This window comes from Xenopus tropicalis, chromosome 10 (genome assembly GCF_000004195.4).
Source record: "Xenopus tropicalis strain Nigerian chromosome 10, UCB_Xtro_10.0, whole genome shotgun sequence".
Classification (NCBI taxonomy): domain Eukaryota; kingdom Metazoa; phylum Chordata; class Amphibia; order Anura; family Pipidae; genus Xenopus; species Xenopus tropicalis.
The window spans coordinates 13,565,322-13,587,494 of record NC_030686.2 but is presented as its reverse complement, the minus strand read 5'-3'; the positions used below and the strand labels follow the sequence as shown (position 1 = coordinate 13,587,494).

The window sequence follows — 22,173 nt, the reverse complement described above, 5'->3', positions numbered from 1 at the left end:
TCTATAACCAATATCTGAATGGGACTGCACCTTTACAAATCTACATATAAATAATGCAAATACAGCAGAATAGTCACTGACTATCCCATAATGTCCTGGAAAAGCTTTTGTTTTTTCTGTCCTTGGAAAGTTGATCAGTTTTACTACAGAAATTACCCCCCCAGCAAGGCCTTGTAGTAGGCTCTGTGGCGCAATGGATAGCGCATTGGACTTCTAGATAATTGAAGGTATTCAAAGGTTGTGGGTTCGAGTCCCACCAGAGTCGGGTGTTTTTAAGACCTAAAAAGTTTGCCCAACATAAATAAGTTACAGATACCAAATAAGATTTTTACTAGTGAGAACTGAGAAGGCAGTCATATTCTTACAATCAGTTCAGCAAAATCCATTGTCTCTTTGCACTCTTTTTGGATTTGTAGATTTGACCCTAGATTCTTCATTCTTTTCTACTTGTCTATTCACCACTACATCTGTGTTCTATGTAAGGTTCGTCTTTCTGTGTTAGTGTTAGGCCCATTCTTATTATTAATATTTATAAGTTTAAAGGACAAGGAAACCCATCTTTTCATTTACTCATTGTATGTTTGACACCCCTTCCTCTCCTGGATTGCTAGGTTTCAAGAAAAAACACATATACAATTAGCTGCTTCTCTCAAGAATCTTCCTTCACTTACTTTATATTTCCTGAGCCGATGTCATCAAGATGTTCGATTTTGAAGAAGTGCTAACGTGCAATATTTCTCAAACAGTTTCTCGTGTATTGTTATAGATGAGAAAACAAGAGCACAGGGACAGGTAACGTGAGAATGGAACAGACACTGATCGGGGCAAAACATGAATAAATACTATTCTGTTTTTTAAAAGCTAGACGCATGGGTAACCATAGAAACCGCTTTAAGCAGTTCCGATTGGTTCCTGTATTAGAGGGCAGGCATAGCTGGGTTCATGAATGCAAGCGATTGTGTTCACATAGTAGAAAGCAGGGGCGGGCCAAGCTGACCGATCGCCCTAGGCAACCCAGTCTGCCACCTAGGCCCCCCTCACGCATGTGCTTTGGCACGCATGCGCAGTCGCATGGGGCGGGGTTTGCGATGCAATGACAAGTGGTGGGGGAAATGACTAAAGAGAGCGGACTAGGGGTAGGCAGGAGAGGTTCCTGCCTTGCGCCCCCCCAATCGTTGCACCCTAGGCAGCTGCCCCTTCTGCCTACCCCTAGTTTCGGCCCTGGTAGAAAGCATGCACACAATTTAGATGAGCTGCCTCTTTCGAAGACTATCTATTGCGCATGTGTTAGGTCTGGGTCTTAGTAATACAGCATTGCATTGTGGGATTATTTTGTGGCAAACTAAAGGTCCCCATACACGGTAAGATCCGTTCGCTTGGCGAGATCGCCAAGCGAGCGGATCTTCCCCCGATATCCCCACCTACGGGTGGGCGATATCGGGGAGCTTGAAGTTTGGGGCCAAAAGACCGGATTATGTATGCGGCAATGTATCAGTCGGTTCGGGGACCGCATCAACGAGCCGATGCGGCCCCCGATCCGACTGAATCTTTTAACCTGGCCGATCGATATCTGGCCAATTTCGGTCGGCCAGGCCCCTCGTTTCAGCCACTACACGGGCAGATAAGCTGCCGAGTCGGTCCAAGGGACCCATATAGGCAGCTATTATCGGCCCGTGTATGGGGGCCTTAAGTGTTTTTCAGAAAACTAAGGCTGTGGATCTACTCAGTGTAGGAGCACTGTTCAACACTATTGAGGTATGCCAATCCATAGACAGTATTGTGTTTCACCTTTCCTTGTTGATAGTTCAACTCATCAAGACATTCAAATCCACAAGCAGGCAAATCCATAATGTATATAATGTCCTTTTAAAGTGCTTTATAAATAGAAGATAGAGCAGGAATGTCTTGCGAATGTGCACTAGTAAAGTAATATGGCCTCAATCAAACTTTTGGTTCATTACGGCATTTATGATTATCTTTTATTTGCCCTCTGCCAACTTGTGTAAGTACTTCACATATGTAATTGATCATCAACCACCTCAGTTCCAGACACATGTAACTGAACGACATGACAAAACAAGCTCATCCCTGGGTGGGCTTGAACCACCAACCTTTCGGTTAACAGCCGAACGCGCTAACCGATTGCGCCACAGAGACACAACTGTAAGCGCATGTACAGGTATAGGACCCATTATCCAGAATGCTTGGGACTAAGGGTATTCCAGATTAGGGGTCTTTCCGTAATTTGGATCTCAATACCTTAAGTCTGCTAAAAAATCAATAAAACATTAATTAAACTCAATAGGATTGTTTTGCTTTCAGTAAGAATTAATTATATCTTAGTTGGGATCAAGTACAGGTACTGTTTTATTATTACAGAGAAAAGGGAATCATTTAACCATGAAATAAACCCAATAGGGCTGTTCTGCCCCCAATAAGGGGTGATTATATCTTAGTTGGGATCAAGTACAGGTACTGTTTTATTATTACAGAGAAAAGGGAATCATTTAACCATGAAATAAACCCAATAGGGCTGTTCTGCCCCCAATAAAGGGTAATTATATCTTAGTTGGGATCAAGTACAGGTACTGTTTTATTATTACAGAGAAAAGGGAATCATTTAACCATGAAATAAACCCAATAGGGCTGTTCTGCCCCAATAAGGGGTAATTATATCTTAGTTGGGATCAAGTACAGGTACTGTTTTATTATTACAGAGAAAAGGGAATCATTTAACCATGAAATAAACCCAATAGGGCTGTTCTGCCCCAATAAGGGGTAATTATATCTTAGCTGGGATCAAGTACAGGTACTGTTTTATTATTACAGAGAAAAGGGAATCATTTAACCATTAAATAAACCCAATAGGGCTGTTCTGCCCCCAATAAGGGGTAATTATATCTTAGTGGGGATCAATTACAAGGTACTGTTTTATTTCTACATAGAAAAAGGAAATCAGTTTTAAAATTCTGAATTATTTGATTAAAATGGAGTCTATGGGAGACGGGCTTTCCTTATTTCGGAGCTTTCTGGAGAACGAGTTTCCGGATAAGGGGTCCTATACCTGTACAAATTAGACTCATGTAGGCAAGTATTTCTCCTCCAGTTTTCCTGCAGGATATCATAATTTAAATCCCAAATAATTCTGGAATAAGAATTTGTTCATGCATCCAATTTGTAGCATGTGTATTCAGTAAGTGTACTCTTTTAAAGGCTTTAATAGCTATAAAGGCAGTATATAATATTTACAATAGCAATGAGTATTTTGTGCACTGTTAATTTTGCTCCTATACTGATTTAAAATTTATAACAAAAATGTATAAAAAAATAGTTTGGGTGATCTCTTTCACTATCGGCTCTGTGGCGCAATGGATAGCGCATTGGACTTCTAGTAAAATAAAGTTATTCAAAGGTTGTGGGTTCGAGTCCCACCAGAGTCGAAAGCTTTTGTCACACCTGTCTGTAATATTTATAAGAAAGTATGAACTTAGACCTCTGGATTCAGAGCCAGACTGCTAATAATTTCAACTGAGAAACCAATTTCACAAAAAAATCACAAAATATGACCCAACCAATGGAGCTGGATTCATTAAATCCATGGTGTCTTGTCTGTGAGTCTCACCCACAGCCTTGGATCTGATTTTTCAAACAATGTAACAAAAAGTCTCATCATTGGTGGAATTGTACAAAAAAACAGAAAAAAAACCCATGAATTGCAGGTTCATGTGGAACTGTAGGAAGATTCCATTGGGGAAGTTAATCAGGTTTGGACTGGGCCGGCGGGACACCAGGAAAATGCCTGGTGGACCACAGACCTAGGCTTGATCCCTGCCAGCACCTCCAGTCAATAACTTTTATTTGTCCTTGAAGTTCCTAACAAAAATGTATAAAAAATTTTTTGGAGGAACTCTTATACTCTCGGCTCTGTGGCGCAATGGATAGCGCATTGGACTTCTAGTAAAATAAAGACATTCAAAGGTTGTGGGTTCGAGTCCCACCAGAGTCGAAAGCTTTTGTCATACCTGTCTGTAATATTTATGTGAAAGCATGAACTTAGACCTCTGAGCCAGACTGCTAATAATAATTGCAACTGAGAAACTAATTTCACAAAAAAATCACAAAATATGACCCAACCAATGGAGCTGGATTCACTAAATCCATGTTGTCTTGTCTGTTAAACCTTTCACCAAGTACCCTAACATATCTTTGTTTAAAAGGTTCCAACTAAATTCAAAGCCCAGATTTCCACACCTTTTAAGCGGCCTGTCCTTCCAAAACCTCCAAGTTATCCTGCTTTAGTTTGACTTAACTGCCCTATTAATCAGTAGTCTAATTGCTATTTTAATGCCATACCCATATGGGGTAAATTAGAGAGTTTTGTTACCTTTATCTGGCTCTTTGCTTAGCCTCAGATGGCTGGATTCAGGTCTCAGAATGCTAACGATGGTTATGAAGTCAAACCTTAAAATCTGGAGTAACATTGAGAAGAGTTCACTTGAGTCTCACCCACAGCCTTGGATCTTTTTTTTTTCAAACAATGTAACAAAAAGTCTCATCATTGGTGGAAGTGTACAAAAAAAGAAAAAAAAGAGTATTGTTAAGAATAACATCAGCTGTAGTCGTGGCCGAGTGGTTAAGGCGATGGACTTGAAATCCATTGGGGTTTCCCCGCGCAGGTTCGAATCCTGCCGACTACGGGTTGTTTTTCTGTGTTAGTGGTGAAATACTGGAACTGCAGGAACTACTATCAGCTGAAGTCATCAGATCTTGAATAAACTTCACTAACGGACTAGATGGCAATTAAAAGAAAAGCTACAGTATGAAGTACAATCTTTTTCTACGATAAAGGCAATCTGCAAGAAAATTACAGGTTCATGTGGAACTGTAGGAAGATTCCATTGGGGAAGTTAATCAGGTTTGGACTGGGCCAGCGGGACACAGACCTAGGCATGATCCCTGCAGCACCTTTGGCCTTTCACTGTCACCCCCTAAGAACGTGTGTGGTGTGTGACACAGCGTGCAATGTGGTGGGTGGGAGATGGAGAAGGTGCACCTGCAAGTTCTAACAGGGTGGAGGCCCCAGACACCCCAGTCCAACACTGCTACCAAGTTCAAATAATAATAATGTAAATGGAAAGGTCAGAAAGGAATAGCAAATTAATAACTTTAGATTGATAAGCAACTCTTTTGACGCTGTTTAATGGATATTACAAAACACACCTACAAATTTCTTTATGCAACTGTTTTGTGAACTCCCCAGGAGAAAGGTTCCAACTTTTGCTTAGAAAAATATGACATCAAGTACAAAAATAAACCACGACTCTGGTGGGACTCGAACCCACAACCTTTGAATTCCTTCAAACTTCTAGAAGTCCAATGCGCTATCCATTGCGCCACAGAGCCTCCATAGCAAACATGCCCTTCCACCAAATTTTTTTGTCCACTTTTAATACGTTTCATATGGTAAAAACACTTTAACAGAATAAAGTCTTCATTTATACACATATACAGTAAATGTCTATAGGGTTTGCTTCCAAATATTATTTTATAAACTTAGGCAACTATTCTACATTTCTGATATTAATGTATCTACCTGGGTGTTGTTTTATTTTTAAGGTTTGCTTCTTAATTGTTTTAAACACTCTTGTACTAACATGGTTATATTATTACTTTAACCAGTACACTCTGACAGATAATTCTTCTGCCCTGACTATATTCGTTCTAATTAATCATTACGTTAACAAAACAGAGTTGTTCTTGTTCATTGTATTATTAGCAGCCTTCGTACTCTTAGATTTAGAATCCTCTGCTGCCGCCTTATGGACGACAGTGTCATGACACTTATAAAACCATACAGGGAAAATTCATGAGATGATCTAAAGTGAAACTTAAAAAACTTTATATACAGAATATACAGAACTTTTTGGGACTTACCAATTTGTTGTCCAGATTTTTTTTTATAATTGAAACAAAACAAGCCTGTTCACCCAGAGGTCAACAAGCAATTAACCCCCACTAATTCTTTTCAACAACTGTATGTGTCATTTGTTTCCATGCCTTTAGGTTGTAAGCTCTTGTGAGCATGGCCTTCTAATTAGTGATGGGCGAAATATTTTGCCAGGCATCGATTCGCTGTGAATTTCCGCATTTTGCCATTGGTGGATTGTTTCTCAAAACGTATGAAAAAAATCGCTGCGGAAAAAAAATCGCTGCGCGTCAAAAGAATTGTTGTGGATGTCAAAAGAATAGTCGTGCATCGAAAAAAATTGTTGCGGGCGTCAAAAGAATTGTCGCAGGTGTCAAAAGAATAGTCCCATGTCAAAAGAATAGGTGTGCGTCAAAAAAGAATTGTAGCGGGCGACAATTTTTTTTTTTGACGTGCAACATTTTCGCCGTTTTGCAAATCTTTTGAAAGATTTTTCGGCAAAACGGGACAGATTCGCTCATCGCTACTTCTGATCTTATTGTTGCATTCTATACCTCTTGTCATGTAATTTATTGTTGAACCTGGTTTGTACTAATGCCATTGTGAAGTGTGGCATAGGTTGCTGGCACCATATGACTTATATCAGTGCTGTCCAACTGGCGGCCCGCGGGCCGCATGCGGCCCGCGACCCCCCTCTGTGTGGCCCCCCACCTGTCTGGCTGCTTTGATGGCTTACCTTTGAGTAAGCATTAAATGGTATCAGTACTGAGATTAACTGGCCCCCTGCATGGTTCTCACCTCAGATTCAGGCTGTAATCCCTCTGTATTGTTTAAAAATGTAATCCCCTGTGTTTTTCACACCTTTTAATACCTGCATTGTTCACCCCCTGCAGTGTTCACACCTCAGGCTCAGGCTGTAATCACTCCCATTGTTCACTTCTTCACACCTCAGACATAGGTACTGTAGGCAGAGTATGGCACATACAGCCAGCATAGGGCAGGTAGAGTATGGCACACACAGGCAGCATAGGTCAGGGAGGGTATGGCACACACAGGAAGGGTAGGGCAGGCAGATTATGGCACACACAGTCAGGGTAGGGCAGGCAGAGTATGGCACACACAGTCAGGGTAGGGCAGGCAGAGTATGGCACACAGAGGCATCATAGAGAAGGCAGAGTATGGCACACACAGGCAGGGTAGGGCAGGCAGAGTATGGCACACAGAGGCAGCATAGAGAAGGCAGAGTATGGCACACACAGGCAGGGTAGGACAGGCAGAGTATGGCACACACAGACAGCATAGGACAGGCAGAGTGCTGCCTGTGTGTGCCATACTCTGCTTGCCCTATGCGGCTTGTGGGAGGTGAACCTGGCAGGGGTTTGTTGTGGGAGTTTGTTAGCAGTTGGAAATAGCCATTAAATGGTCCCTAAGGTGTGTAATTATGTACTGGGGGTTGCTGTGCTATCCACAGGGGAGGAGGAGGCATATGAAATTTAAGGGTATATCTTAATATGACATAATTCTTTCACATATGAATGATGGTTGATATCCCCACAGTAAGGACCAAGCATTTGGGATTTTGCTGTGCTACCACCATTGTGATAAAATAGGTGGGGTTTGAAGTGGGTGTGGTTTCAAAAAGGGGAGTGGTCAAAACTGGCTTCCATTAGCGGCCCTCCACCATGTATGCTAGAGAAATTCCGGCCCTCGGCACCGTAGAAGTTGGACAGCACTGACTTATATGATTATAATGATAAAAACCTCTTCTGGACAATTAATGGTGGTAGCACACCAAAAAGACAAATGGTTGGTGCTCACTGCAAGGATATCTCTCACATGTAAAAGAAGTCATACCCTTAAATCTATATGCCTCTTCCTCCCCCCTGTGGATAACACAGCAACCCCCAGCACATAATTACACATGTTAAGACCCCCTAACAAATATTTCCAAATGCTAATAAAATCCCAGAATAAATCCCTGCTAGTTTCACCTTCCACAGGGAGCACAGGCCAGCAGATTATGGCACACAGAGATAGTGTAGGGCAGGCAGAGTATGGCACACAGAGATAGTGTAGGGCAGGCAGAGTATGGCACACAGAGATAGCATAGGGCAGGCAGAGTATGGCACACAGAGATAGCGTAGGGCAGGCAGAGTATGGCACACAGAGATAGCATAGGGCAGGCAGAGTATGGCACACAGAGATAGCATAGGGCAGGCAGAGTATGGCACACAGAGATAGCGTAGGGCAGGCAGAGTATGGCACACAGAGATAGTGTAGGGCAGGCAGAGTATGGCACACAGAGATAGCGTAGGGCAGGCAGAGTATGGCACACACAGGCAGGGTAGGGCAGGCAGAGTATGGCACACAGAGATAGCATAGGGCAGGCAGAGTATGGCACACAGAGATAGCATAGGGCAGGCAGAGTATGGCACACAGAGATAGCGTAGGGCAGGCAGAGTATGGCACACAGAGATAGCATAGGGCAGGCAGAGTATGGCACATATGGGCAGCATAGGGCAGGCATAATATGGCACACGCATGCAGCATAGGGCAGGCAAAGTATGGCACTCACTGACACTGTAGGGCAGGTAGATTATGGCACACACATTCAGTATAAGGCAGGCAGAGTATGGCACACACAGGCAACATAGGGTAGGCAGAGTATGGCACACACAGGCAGCATAGGGCAGGCAGAGTATGGCACACACAGGCAACATAGGGTAGGCAGAGTATGGCACACACAGGCAGCATAGGGCAGGCAGAGTATGGCACAGAGTATTTGCAGTTACATGAATTGAATAATTTACCTAAGCCAGTTCACATTCAACATTTGTCATTTCTATCACCCATGCTTTACTGATCCATGTCTTATTGCCCCCAAAAAATATTTATGGTGTAGGTAAATTTATCACAAGCCAAGGCATTGGGAGACTCAAGTAACTGGCATACACACACTGAGACCAGTTTGCAAAAAAAACATAACCAGCTGTCTCTGTGGCGCAATCGGTTAGCGCGTTCGGCTGTTAACCGAAAGGTTGGTGGTTCAAGCCCACCCAGGGACGCTTTTGTGAAGCTTTACAAGTTTCTCACAAATAACACTGATAAAAACAGGTATATTAGCCATGGTATAAGTTGGACTGATAAAAATATAAACCAGATTCTTCTGGACAATTAATGGTGGTAGCACACCAAAAAGACAAATGGTTGGTGCTCACTGCAAGGATATCTCTCACATGTAAAAGAAGTCATACCCTTAAATCTATATGCCTCTTCCTCCCCCCTGTGATAACACAGCAACCCCCAGCACATAATTACACACGTTAAGACCCCCTAACAAATATTACCAAATGCTAAAAAAAATCCCAGAATAAACCCCTGCTAGGTTCACCTTCCACAGGGAGCACAGGCCAGCAGAGTATGGCACACAGAGATAGCGTAGGGTAGGCAGAGTATGGCACACAGAGATAGCGTAGGGCAGGCAGAGTATGGCACACAGAGATAGCGTAGGGCAGGCAGAGTATGGCACACAGAGATAGCGTAGGGCAGGCAGAGTATGGCACACAGAGATAGCGTAGGGCAGGCAGAGTATGGCACACAGAGATAGCGTAGGGCAGGCAGAGTATGGCACACAGAGATAGCGTAGGGCAGGCAGAGTATGGCACACAGAGATAGTGTAGGGCAGGCAGAGTATGGCACACAGAGATAGCGTAGGGCAGGCAGAGTATGGCACACAGAGATAGCGTAGGGTAGGCAGAGTATGGCACACAGAGATAGCGTAGGGCAGGCAGAGTATGGCACACAGAGATAGCATAGGGCAGGCAGAGTATGGCACACAGAGATAGCGTAGGGCAGGCAGAGTATGGCACACAGAGATAGCGTAGAGCAGGCAGAGTATGGCACACAGAGATAGCGTAGGGCAGGCAGAGTATGGCACACAGAGATAGCGTAGGGCAGGCAGAGTATGGCACACAGAGATAGTATAGGGCAGGCAGAGTATGGCACACAGAGATAGCGTAGGGCAGGCAGAGTATGGCACACACAGAGATAGCGTAGGGCAGGCAGAGTATGGCACACAGAGAGATAGCGTAGGGCAGGCAGATTATGGCACACACAGGCAGCATAATTGTCACGATCTCCCTGAGGAGACGCCGTGGAGTACCAGGAAGGTGGGAGCCTGAACACTGGGTAACCCGGAGTGTAACCATAGATCACAGAACAGGTGTCAGAGGCCATGATGATAATGAAGAACTTTAATAACTAATGACATAACAGTGCACACAATGGGTATACACACTGAATATAGAACGGCAGGCAGAGGCGGAATCCAAAACAGGCAAAAGGTCAGGGCAAGCGGCAGTCAAGCGAAGTCGAGGACAGGCCAAGGTCAAACCGGGAAATCAAGGCAGAACTAGGAAGGCACCAGAGAACAGGAACAAGGCAGAAAGCAGGATCAGGACAAGGAACTGGAGCTTGGAACCAACAAGAACAAGAATAGTCACAGGAACAGGGAACACGGAGGCAGGGTCACCAGGCACACACAGGCAGCATAGGGCAGGCAGAGTATGGCACAGAGCATTTGCAGTTACATGAATTGAATAATTTACCTACGCCAATTCACATTCAGCATTTCTTTCATTTCTGTCACCCATGCTTTACTGATCCATGTCTTATTGCCCTAAAAAAATATTTATGGTGTAGGCAAATTTATCACAAGCCAAGGCATTGGGAGACTAATAACTGGCATACACACACTGAGACCAGATTGCAAAAATTACACAAGCAGCTGTCTCAGTTAGCGCATTCGGCTGTTAACCAAAAGGTTGGTGGTTCCAGCCCACCCAGGGACGCTTTTGTGAAGTCTTTGGCTTTACAAGTTTCTCAGACGTAACACTGATATAAACAGGTATATTGGGTATATTTGGACTGATAAAAATATAAACCAGATTATTCTGGACAACTCAGAATTGCTTGGTTTTATTGATTTTCCTCCTATTAGGGAGCAGAGTCTGCAATTTCTCAGTGTGGTGCCACCTTTGACAGCAAATAAAATGACATCCATAAAATGAGCATGATCAATAAAGCATTCCTTACAAACAGGCATTTAGGCTTCTCAGCTGTAGCAGTTAGAGCCTTTGTCTCCAAAGCTAATAAAAATGGGTGGGGATTGGGCAGATTGTGAGAAGTGTTAGTACAATTGGCATAATTGTGTGAACTGGGGGTGTGGTCATGCATTTATGGGTCATTTTTTCATTGGTGCCCCATTCTACTTGGGCCCCAATGAGGACAGGACACAGATGACCAATTGTTTGGTAACTGGGACCCCCTTTGGGGGTAGGGCAATTCTAATATAGTAGTGTGGGGCCCTGTGCTTCTGATGGCAGCCCTTTAACAGGCTTACAAAGTTGAAGAAGTTCTGATTAATATAAGAGGAGTTTGGGGGTGATTGTACTCCTGGAATTATAGCTGTGTGCCTGTTTTGAAGTTCTAATATACCAGTAGCAGTATAGTTAAGGGGAAGTTTACCCTTCCTAATGTACCATTGAGGAAACAGAACTTTTAACCATTTTTGCAAAAATATATAACAAATAAATGGAACTTTTTAAATTATTTACCTGTGAGGTTGCCACACAGTTGATAAATGATTTGTGTGGGTGCCACTTGACAGAGGGAGTCTGACCACGTAATCCGCACAGCTGGTACGTGGCGCATCAGAAAGAAAGCTTTCTTAGTATTGGCAGCAGAGGCATCAGGGAGGACACATCAGGGCAGGGGACCTGGTAAGTTTGCTACTTTGTGCTGGCCCCCTTTGAAGATTTTTTTTGCAGGGGGGCCTGGAGCAAAGTAGTTACGCCATTGAATACAGGGTTTTCCAATTAGCATTTATATAGCCATGGAAGTGGATAAACTAGAAAAGTGATTTGGAGAGATGTCCTCATTCAAAAGCAGAAGGAATTCTGGGAAGGTAGCCCAGGATTGCTTCTAAAATACCCATTCACATGCAAATACCATTGAGATTGAGCCTCACCCTCTGAACCACATGGGGACTTTGCCACTCCCATGTGGTTCCATGGTGTAATGGTTAGCACTCTGGACTCTGAATCCAGCGATCCGAGTTCAAATCTCGGTGGAACCTTTTCGTGCTTTTTATTTGCTAAACAAAGTGAATGAATAAAACACTTCTGGGCTATTGGCCACCAGGTAATAATCTAATTACAGATCACTAGCTCACATCATTGATTATTTATGTCCATAGTTTAAATGACCTCAGTGATTGTGGATGGAATTCTGGGAGTGAGGACGTAGATACTGTCCATCTGATTTGACAAAACCACAGTGAACAGAAAGCACTTTACTCAATTTGACTTTAAATGCAAATCAGCAGTAGTCATTTTATATGACAATGTTTTGATTTTATAACACAGTTATTAAATTGAGAGTGGACTCGAGAAATTAAGGGATAAAGTGTGAGCTAGAGGGAATGCTTTCAGAGCTTATGCACCTATAAAAGTGCCTTCTCAAACCCTGGGGCACAGCCTCACGATGCAAATAAGGACAAAAACAAAGGGGAGACTAAATTCAAACTTAAAAAAACCACAAAAGATAAAATAACCCAAAACTGATTGCAAAAAAAAGGTTTATTTTTCTTAAGTATTCAAATAAAGGTAAATCTGTGAACAGCCCTTTTAAATAGGAAATAAACTATTTGTGGCAATGTCAGTAACAGTATATTGTAAGTAATGTACCCCCCATTGATTCAAAGTCCGTCGCCTCAGCTGCAGCTCCAGCTGTTATTGCCACTCATGTTCAGGAGCGACACATGAACACTTGTTCCTGAATGCCAATTACACGGCTACTTTTCTAGCATTAGTTTGGAACTTTATTGTGAAAATACAAAAATTATAGGAAAATTCAGTATGCAACACAAGTATAGTGAACTATGCGTGTACACTAGGCGAAGAGTTACCATTCTGCATTTTCTATTTGTACAGACAACATTTGATTGAAAAGGCAATTGTGGGGAAGCACAAGGCTGACGGGTGAAGTTTCTGTAGTGTAGTGGTTGTCACGTTCACCTAACACGCGAAAGGTCCCCGGTTCGAGACCGGGCAGAAACATTTTAATACCTCTTACGATACAAAAAAATCCCAAAAAACCCAGACATACAAAAAACAAAACAAAACACCGTAAAATACCAGTGCTAATACTAAAGTCACTCAGTATCCTTATCAAATGAATCAGGTTGGTGTCCCCAGCTAAATACTAAACCAAACATAACAAAAAACCTAATCCCCAGTTAACCCTTTTACTGCCAGCCGTTTTGGTCAAAGCGGAACTTGTATTGCCAGACAGTTTTTGAACGTTTTGCACTGTTTCATTTTAGGGGCCTTTCCTCGGGGGGACTTTTAGTTTACCCAGGAAAACAATATATTGTTTTTTTAAGAACAACCTAAGCTTTCAAAATATGGTAGAATTTTTGCGTAATTCCAATTCTGTAACAAGATATAGGCTTCTAAATGTCTAAAAATGAAAAAAAAAATCACATTTTCCATAATATAAACACCCATACTAGAAACAAAAATTATTTTATGCACGAATATACAACTGATTTGAAAAGTCCCATGTCTTCTGAATGTGCCAATACCAAATATATATAGTTTTATGGAGATTTCTCACTTGTATAGGTCAAAAACTCCCAGCAGTACACTACCAAATTTCCAAAGCACTTCTTCATAAAGCTGCATACTTTAGATTTCAAGGACAAAAATTTGACTAACAGAAGGTTTATCCCAGAAATTGTACATTTTTAGTAACAACAGATTCTGGGGAATCCAGAATAGGCACAACTGTCTGTCTACTCCAAACTATCAAGTCGCAATGCTTTCCTAAATTTATTGGTTATTACCAAATTTGTGACATTTTTAAAAAATTGCTTCAAAGCTTCCAGTCTATAGTATCTTATCTCCTACAGGTCATAAAGTAACCAAATAAAACACCCTAAATATGAACGCCAGGGGTCCACTGAATAGTTTGATGCCCAATATGTATAGGTTTACCTAAGTATGTGGCATGTAGGGGCCCCAATGTGAACATAGCCCCATATGATCTATCATTTCTGTCATTTCAGCTCCAGCAAAATCAACACATTTACATCATTTATATCGGATAAAGCTAGTAAAAAGTATGCTGACCCCAGGAAGTCATATATTTTTGAAAAGTACACAATCCCCCGAATCTAAAATAGGTATCCATGTCTTTCTACTCCAAAGTACCAAGCCACACAGCTTTTCTAAAGTCAGCAATTTTGATGACATTTCCAAAAATCCCCTCAAAGCTTCCACTTTGCATCATCTTATCTCCCATATAGTGTTAGGTACCAAGATAAAACACCCTAAATTTGAACACCAGGGGTCCACTGAACAGTTTGATGCCCAATATGTATAGGTTTACCTAAATATTTGGTATGTAGGGGCCCCAATGGGAACATACCCCCATATGATCTATCATTTCAGCTCCTGCAAAATCAAAACATTTACATCCTTTATGTGGGATAAAGCTACAAAAAAAGTACACTCACCCCAGAAAGCCAGATATTTTTGGAAAGTACACATCCCCCCGAATCTATAATGGGTAAACATTTCTTTTTGCTCCAAAGTACCAAGCTATAAAGCTTTCCTAAGTTTGCAGGTTTTTATGACATTTAGAAAATCGCATAAAAATGTTGCAATTTGCCGCATTTATCTCTCGCAATTTCTTGATAAAGATCAGATAAAGGCAAATCACCCCAAATAGGAACACCTAAGGTCTACTGAACAGTTTGATGCCCAATATGCATAGATATACCAAAGTCTGTGGTATGTACTGAACCCAAAATGAAAATAGCACAAAAGGATTTCTCACCTGCCAGCTCAGCTTTTGCACACAGAGCCCCCTGTAAGTGTATTATGTGCCGAAACTTCCCCTAACTATACAGAGACCCCCACAAAACCATATATTTTTGGAAAGTACACATTCTGACAAATCCAACAAGAGTAAAGAGTCCTTTCTACACCAAAGTACCAATCTGCAAAGCTTTCCTAAATTTATTGGTTTTTATGACATTTCAGAAAATCGTCTAAAAATGTTGCAATTTACTGCATTTATCTCACACAATTTCTTGCGTACAAAGGCAAGTCACCCCAAATAGGAACACCTATGGTCTACTGAACAGTTTGATGCCCAATATGCATAGATATACCAAAGTCTGCGGTATGTACTGACCCCAAAATGAAAATAGCGCATATGGATTTCTCGCCTGCCAACTCAGCTTTTGCACACAGAGCCCCCTGACAGCGTATTATGTGCCGTAACTATACAGAGACCCCCAGAAAACCATATATTTTTGGAAAGAACACATTCTACTGAAATTAAAATAGGTAAAGTTATTTTTGTACACCAAAGTTACACCTGGCAAAGCTATGCTAAAAACAGATTAGGAACACTTATACAGGGATAAAAATGTGATAAAACCACAAAAATTGTGCAAATCAGTGAAACAACAAAATAAGTCACATGACAGTTTAATTAGTGGTCAGAATATCTGAGGAGGGGTCATGTAGGCCCCCCATGGAAGCATTGGGTTCATTGGTTTAAAGATCCTTGATTTACCAAAACCCTGTTTTACAGCTGTCTCTGTGGCGCAATCGGTTAGCGCGTTCGGCTGTTAACCGAAAGGTTGGTGGTTCAAGCCCACCCAGGGACGACTATTTTCTTTAAGCATATATTTGGATTACACTGGCTAATGAAATTTAAAGTTTTAATTTTAAAACTTAAGTCACACAGCTAACACAGCCCAAATATGCCGTGTGTCTTTCACCAATGGCATCGCCCCACAGGGCTGCAAAAAACCTATAATGAGTTAAATAAAATGTATTAATTCTAAAACAATTGACTCACCAGACCAACACAGCCCAAATATACCCTGTGTCTTTCACCCATGGTATCTGCGCACTGGGTTTTTTTGATCAAAAAGGCTTTTTTTTTAAGAAACATGCTAAAATTGTAAAATGTGTAGAGCTTCGACTTGATTGTTAGAATTCACTCAAAACAGAAAATCTGTGTAACGCTAATGTCATTCGGCGAACAAAGCACCAGGTGTGACATTAGCGTTACACAGATTTTCTATATTGAGCGACTAATTGTATGAGAATTTCCTTATATATATTTTCTTACCTTGCATCTCCACACACTCACTGATCTCTACAATCTCAAACAAGTGGGTACTCACAGGTTTCATGGTGTAATGGTTAGCACTCTGGACTCTGAATCCAGCGATCCGAGTTCAAATCTCGGTGGAACCTTTATTTCTGCTAAACTGTGGTAAAAATGCTACTGTCCTTGAATTAAAAAATGGCATAACTAGTGTTTAACAATGCTGAGTATAAATCCTAGCTCATCTAATGTTACTAGGGGTGGGCTTTCTTCTGATTGGTGCAGGTTAATCCAACCTACAGATAAGAGCTTCTTTCTCTCTAGTGCTGCCTTTGGGACAGATGGAAAAGAAATGTACATTTATTAATAATAATAATAATAATAATTACATTATTATCCACCCTAAGCACCATTGGGTCACAGTACTGAGAATGGGAAGAATTCTTAAGCAATTAAACCCCCCTCAGTTCGAAGTCCATCATCTCAGTCACAGCTCCAGCTGTTGTTGTCACTCACATTCAGGAGCAACAGATAAGAAGATGAGATGGCTACTTTTCCCACTGATCTAGCATTCGTTTGGAATTATATAGCAAAGCACATACAATAGGAAAGTTGTTTTTTTTTTTTTAATCTAAACTTCTGAAATGCTCAGTATGGAACAATAGTGAAGTGGGTTGCTAGCTAGCTAAATAATTCATAGTAACATAGTAAGTTAGGTTGAAAAAAGACGTACGTCCATCACGTTCAACCATAATGCCTATATATAACCTGCCCAACTGCCAGTTGATCTAGGGGAAGGCAAAAAACCCCATCTGAAGCCTCTCTAATTTGCTGCAGAGGGGAAAAAATTCCTTCCTGACTCCAAGATGGCAATCGGACCAATCCCTGGATCAACTTGTACTAAGAGCTATCTCCCATAACCCTGTATTCCCTCACTTGTACTGAGAGCTATCTCCCCTACCCCTGTATTCCCTCACTTGTACTGAGAGCTATCTCCCCTACCCCTGTATTCTCTCACTTGTACTGAGAGCTATCTCCCCTACCCCTGTATTCCCTCACTTGTACTGAGAGCTATCTCCCCTACCCCTGTATTCCCTCACTTGTACTGAGAGCTATCTCCCCTACCCCTGTATTCCCTCACTTGTACTGAGAGCTATCTCCCCTACCCCTGTATTCCTTCACTTGTACTGAGAGCTATCCCCCCTACCCCTGTATTCCCTCACTTGTACTGAGAGCTATCTCCCCTACCCCTGTATTCCCTCACTTGTACTGAGAGCTATCTCCCCTCCCCCTGTATTCCCTCACTTGTACAGAGAGCTATCCCCCATACCCCTGTATTCCCTCACTTGTACTGAGAGCTATCTCCCCTACCCCTGTATTCCCTCACTTGTACTGAGAGCTATCTCCCATACCCCTGTATTCCCTCACTTGTACTGAGAGCTATCTCCCCTACCCCTGTATTCCCTCACTTGTACTGAGAGCTATCTCCCCTACCCCTGTATTCCCTCACTTGTACTGAGAGCTATCTCCCCTACCCCTGTATTCTCTCACTTGTACTGAGAGCTATCTCCCCTCCCCATGTATTCCTTCACTTGTACTGAGAGCTATCTCCCCTCCCCCTGTATTCCCTCACTTGTACAGAGAGCTATCCCCCATACCCCTGTATTCCCTCACTTGTACTGAGAGCTATCTCCCCTACCCCTGTATTCCCTCACTTGTACTGAGAGCTATCTCCCATACCCCTGTATTCCCTCACTTGTACTGAGAGCTATCTCCCATAACCCTGTATTCCCTCACTTGTACTGAGAGTTATCTCCCCTACCCCTGTATTCCCTCACTTGTACTGAGAGCTATCTCCCATAACCCTGTATTCCCTCACTTGTACTGAGAGTTATCTCCCCTACCCCTGTATTCCCTCACTTGTACTGAGAGCTATCTCCCCTACCCCTGTATTCCCTCACTTGTACTGAGAGCTATCTCCCCTACCCCTGTATTCCCTCACTTGTACTGAGAGCTATCTCCCCTACCCCTGTATTCCCTCACTTGTACTGAGAGCTATCCCCCATACCCCTGTATTCCCTCACTTGTACTGAGAGCTATCTCCCATACCCCTGTATTCCCTCACTTGTACTGAGAGCTATCTCCCCTACCCCTGTATTCCCTCACTTGTACTGAGAGCTATCTCCCCTACCCCTGTATTCCCTCACTTGTACTGAGAGCTATCTCTCATACCCCTGTATTCCCTCACTTGTACTGAGAGCTATCTCCCATAACCCTGTATTCCCTCACTTGTACTGAGAGCTATCTCCCATACCCCTGTATTCCCTCACTTGTACTGAGAGCTATCTCCCATACCCCTGTATTCCCTCACTTGTACTGAGAGCTATCTCCCATAACCCTGTATTCCCTCACTTGTATTGAGAGCTATCTCCCCTACCCCTGTATTCCCTCACTTGTACTGAGAGCTATCTCCCATAACCCTGTATTCCCTCACTTGTACTGAGAGCTATCTCCCCTACCCCTGTATTCCCTCACTTGTACTGAGAGCTATCTCCCATAACCCTGTATTCCCTCACTTGTACTGAGAGCTATCTCCCATACCCCTGTATTCCCTCACTTGTACTGAGAGCTATCTCCCCTACCCCTGTATTCCCTCACTTGTACTGAGAGCTATCTCCCATAACCCTGTATTCCCTCACTTGCTAAGAAGCCATTCAGTCCCTTCTTAAAGCTATATTGAAAATAAGAAGCATACCTTCTAGTTGGGATGCACTGGCTGGCCCAAACCCTGTGGGACTGCAGGTTTACCCACCATTTGGGTTTGGTCACGGCAATTTCTCCTAGAGGTGGATCACAGATAAGTGGTGGATAGCATGGTATTAAGGGCTGTGGCACATGCTGAGATTAGTCGCCCACAACAAATCTCCCAGATATGACATCCCACCGGCGAGATTGTTAATCACCGGTGGGATGGCATACGCGGCGCCACGATTGCAGAAGTTGCCTCTCGGCAAATCATGTATGCCAATGTTAGCATGTGCCACAGCCCTTAAAACCATTTCCACCACTTATCTGTGATCCACAGGGCACAAATCTCCCTTGTCTCCTTTTTGTTATGTTTGGTTTAGTATTTAGTTAGCAACACCCACCTGATTCATTTGATAAGGATGCTGAGTGACTTTAGTATTAGCACTGGTATTTTACGGTGTTTTGGTTTTTTTTGGTTTTCTATATTGAGCGACTAATTATATAAGAATTTCCTTATATATTTATTTTCTTACCTTGCATCTCCACACACTCGCTCATTTACTATCTCAAAATAGTGGGTATTCGCAGGTTCCATGGTGTAATGGTTAGCACTCTGGACTCTGAATCCAGCGATCCGAGTTCAAATCTCGGTGGAACCTTCATTTCTGCAAATCTGTGGTGCCTTTGGGACAGATGGAAAAGAAATGTACATTTAATGATAATAATAATGACATTATTATCCACCCTAAGCACTATTGGATCACAGTCCTGAGAATGAGAAGAATTCTTAAGCAATTAACCCCTTCATTGATTCTAAGTCCATCATCTCAGCCGCAGCTCCAGCTGTTATTGTCACTCAGGAGCGACAGATAAGAAGATGAGATGGCTACTTTTCCCTCTGATCTAGCATTAGTTTGGAATTATATAGCAAAGAACATGTTAAGTTAATCTAAACTTCTGAAACGCTCAGTATGGAACAATAGTGAAGTGGGTTGCTGGCTAGCTAAATAATTCCATATATAATTATTACATGCAACAAGCTCTTTTTGAGGCCATGGTTATTACTATTTTGCAGCTCCTCAATTACAGTATGCTATTTGTTTTAGCAATATCTGATTAAAAAGACCAATTATGGGAGTCGGCTTTCCGCAGTGTAAGTTTCTGTAGTGTAGTGGTTATCGCATTCGCCTATCATGCGAAAGGTCCCCAGTTCAAGACCGAGCATAAACTTTTTAATACCTCTTAAGATACAAAAAAACCCAGACATACCAAAAAAAATAAAAAGCCTATTGTATAATACCAGTACTATTATGCTCAGTATCCTTATCAAATGAATCAGGTGGGTGTCTCCTGCGAAATACTGAACCAAAAATAACATAAATGAGACCTAATCCCCAGGGCTTGGGGCAATATGATGGCTGTTGGCACAGGTACAGATTGGGGGCTTGGGGCAATATGATGACTGTTGGCACAGGTACAGATTGAGGGCTTGGGGCAATATGATGGCTGTTGGCACAGTAACAGATTGGGGGCTTGGGGCAATATGATTGCCGCTGCTGGCACAGGTACAGATTGGGGGCTTGGGGGCAATATGATTGCTGCTGCTGGCACAGGTACAGATTGGGGGCTTGGGGCAATATGATGACCCGGGGTAGCTGTTAACAAGCGATCCTCTTCTGCTTGTCTTCGTTCTTTGGAATCCCGGAACCAAAGCTGTGTATCACTTCTGTAGGGGATCAGAGAACTCTTGCTCCTGATTTTCTGTCTGTGACATCATGTATGTATGTATGTATATCTTTATTTATAAAGTGCTACTTATGTACGCAGCGCTGTACAGTAGAATACATTAATACAAACAGGGGGTTAAAGATAATGGATAAATACAAAGTACAACAATAAATACAAATAAATACAAGGTACAGTTGCAATAAGAGTCAGAAACACAAGATGAAGGAGGTCCCTGCCCCGTAGAGCTTACAATCTATATGGGAGGGGTAACTAACAGACACAAATGGGCAAATGTAAGTGCTGTAGGTCACAGTGGGTGACACTACAATATAAGTGCCAGTTCCCAGATCAGGTGCTGGGTGAGTGCTCCAAAAGGTAGTCTTTAAGTTTTGTTTTAAAAAGACTGAGGGAGGATTCTCTCCGGAGGAAATCGGGGTGGGCATTCCAAATGTAAGGGGCAGCAAGGCAGAAAGGGTTAAGGCGGGAAACAGCAGTAGTAGTGGGGGGCGCAACCAAACTGTTGCTCTGCGAAAAACGAAGGAGTCGGCAAGGAACGTACGGAGACACAAGGGAAGAGATGTAGTGAGGGACAGAGCAATGGAGGGCCTTGAAGGTTAAGAGAAGGAGTTTGTACACTATTCTTTGTTTAATAGGGAGCCACGATAAGGACTTTAGTAGGGGAAGGGCCTGATCATCCAGCCCGGTTACAGACTTAGGAGAAACCTGATTGGCTGTAAGCCCCAGTGCACTGCTGGGAGAGAGAAGGTGTGCCTAAGTTTGAAGCCAAAAATTACTTTTGGATTTGACGTGTTTTGGACAGGAGCACAGGGGTAATCTTATCCTGCAACACCTGCTGATGCTGAATACTTTATTTTAGTACACTCAGTGTACACTCACTTTTTGTATCTCACAACTTGACATGCATGTAGGTTCCATGGTGTAATGGTTAGCACTCTGGACTCTGAATCCAGCGATCCGAGTTCAAATCTCGGTGGAACCTTGTTTCTGCAAAACAGTGTAAAAATGCTACCGCACAATCATTTACAGCATCTTCCTTCCCACATGTCATTAGGAACGAAGATAAAGCATCCTAAAAATAAATTCCAAGGGTCTTCTGAGCAGTTTGATACCCATTATGCATAGGGTAAATAAAACTATGTAGCCTGTAGAAGCCCCAAAAAGAAAATATAGGAAAAATATAAAATAATACAGAATGTATTAAAGTCACATATCAAAATGACAAGGCTACTTTTCCCATTGATCTAGCATTAGTTTGGAATTTTATGGTAAAAATACATTTGAAAAGTAGCTTAAGTTTCTGTAGTGTAGTGGTTTTTACGTTCACCTAATACTTGAAAGGTCCTTGGTTTGACTGGGAAAATATATTATTTTATACTCCCCCAATAAACCCACAACATGCCACCCCCTAAAATGCCGGCATGATTAATAAAGTCAATCAGTATCGTTATCAACTAAATACTAAACCAAACATAACAAAGAGGAGGCTTAACCCTTTCCCTGCCAAGCACGTAGCTCCTACGTGCTGGCATAAAAAGATGTTAAATGCAGAGCACGTAGGA

General features: G+C 42.4%; 13 non-coding genes across 13 annotated transcripts; 11 read left to right on the top strand and 2 right to left on the bottom strand.

The window, feature by feature from the left end:
• The first annotated feature begins 179 nt into the window (after window positions 1-179).
• trnar-ucu lies at window positions 180-265 on the top strand. Its single transcript is given in 2 exon segments — window positions 180-216; window positions 230-265. It is a non-coding gene; the product is annotated as a tRNA-Arg (tRNA).
• A 1,818-nt stretch (window positions 266-2,083) lies between these two features.
• On the bottom strand, window positions 2,084-2,157 carry trnan-guu. Its single transcript has one exon. It is a non-coding gene; the product is annotated as a tRNA-Asn (tRNA).
• A 1,197-nt stretch (window positions 2,158-3,354) lies between these two features.
• On the top strand, window positions 3,355-3,440 carry trnar-ucu. Its single transcript is given in 2 exon segments — window positions 3,355-3,391; window positions 3,405-3,440. It is a non-coding gene; the product is annotated as a tRNA-Arg (tRNA).
• A 480-nt stretch (window positions 3,441-3,920) lies between these two features.
• On the top strand, window positions 3,921-4,006 carry trnar-ucu. The gene is given in 2 exon segments: window positions 3,921-3,957; window positions 3,971-4,006. It is a non-coding gene; the product is annotated as a tRNA-Arg (tRNA).
• A 609-nt stretch (window positions 4,007-4,615) lies between these two features.
• Window positions 4,616-4,697, top strand: trnas-uga. The gene has a single exon. It is a non-coding gene; the product is annotated as a tRNA-Ser (tRNA).
• Window positions 4,698-5,317: 620 nt separating this feature from the next.
• On the bottom strand, window positions 5,318-5,403 carry trnar-ucu. Its single transcript is given in 2 exon segments — window positions 5,318-5,353; window positions 5,367-5,403. It is a non-coding gene; the product is annotated as a tRNA-Arg (tRNA).
• Window positions 5,404-8,917: 3,514 nt separating this feature from the next.
• On the top strand, window positions 8,918-8,991 carry trnan-guu. The gene has a single exon. It is a non-coding gene; the product is annotated as a tRNA-Asn (tRNA).
• Window positions 8,992-11,990: 2,999 nt separating this feature from the next.
• trnaq-cug lies at window positions 11,991-12,062 on the top strand. Its single transcript has one exon. It is a non-coding gene; the product is annotated as a tRNA-Gln (tRNA).
• A 909-nt stretch (window positions 12,063-12,971) lies between these two features.
• trnav-aac lies at window positions 12,972-13,044 on the top strand. Its single transcript has one exon. It is a non-coding gene; the product is annotated as a tRNA-Val (tRNA).
• A 2,550-nt stretch (window positions 13,045-15,594) lies between these two features.
• trnan-guu lies at window positions 15,595-15,668 on the top strand. Its single transcript has one exon. It is a non-coding gene; the product is annotated as a tRNA-Asn (tRNA).
• Window positions 15,669-16,194: 526 nt separating this feature from the next.
• trnaq-cug lies at window positions 16,195-16,266 on the top strand. Its single transcript has one exon. It is a non-coding gene; the product is annotated as a tRNA-Gln (tRNA).
• A 3,186-nt stretch (window positions 16,267-19,452) lies between these two features.
• Window positions 19,453-19,524, top strand: trnaq-cug. Its single transcript has one exon. It is a non-coding gene; the product is annotated as a tRNA-Gln (tRNA).
• A 1,997-nt stretch (window positions 19,525-21,521) lies between these two features.
• On the top strand, window positions 21,522-21,593 carry trnaq-cug. Its single transcript has one exon. It is a non-coding gene; the product is annotated as a tRNA-Gln (tRNA).
• Window positions 21,594-22,173: the final 580 nt, after the last annotated feature.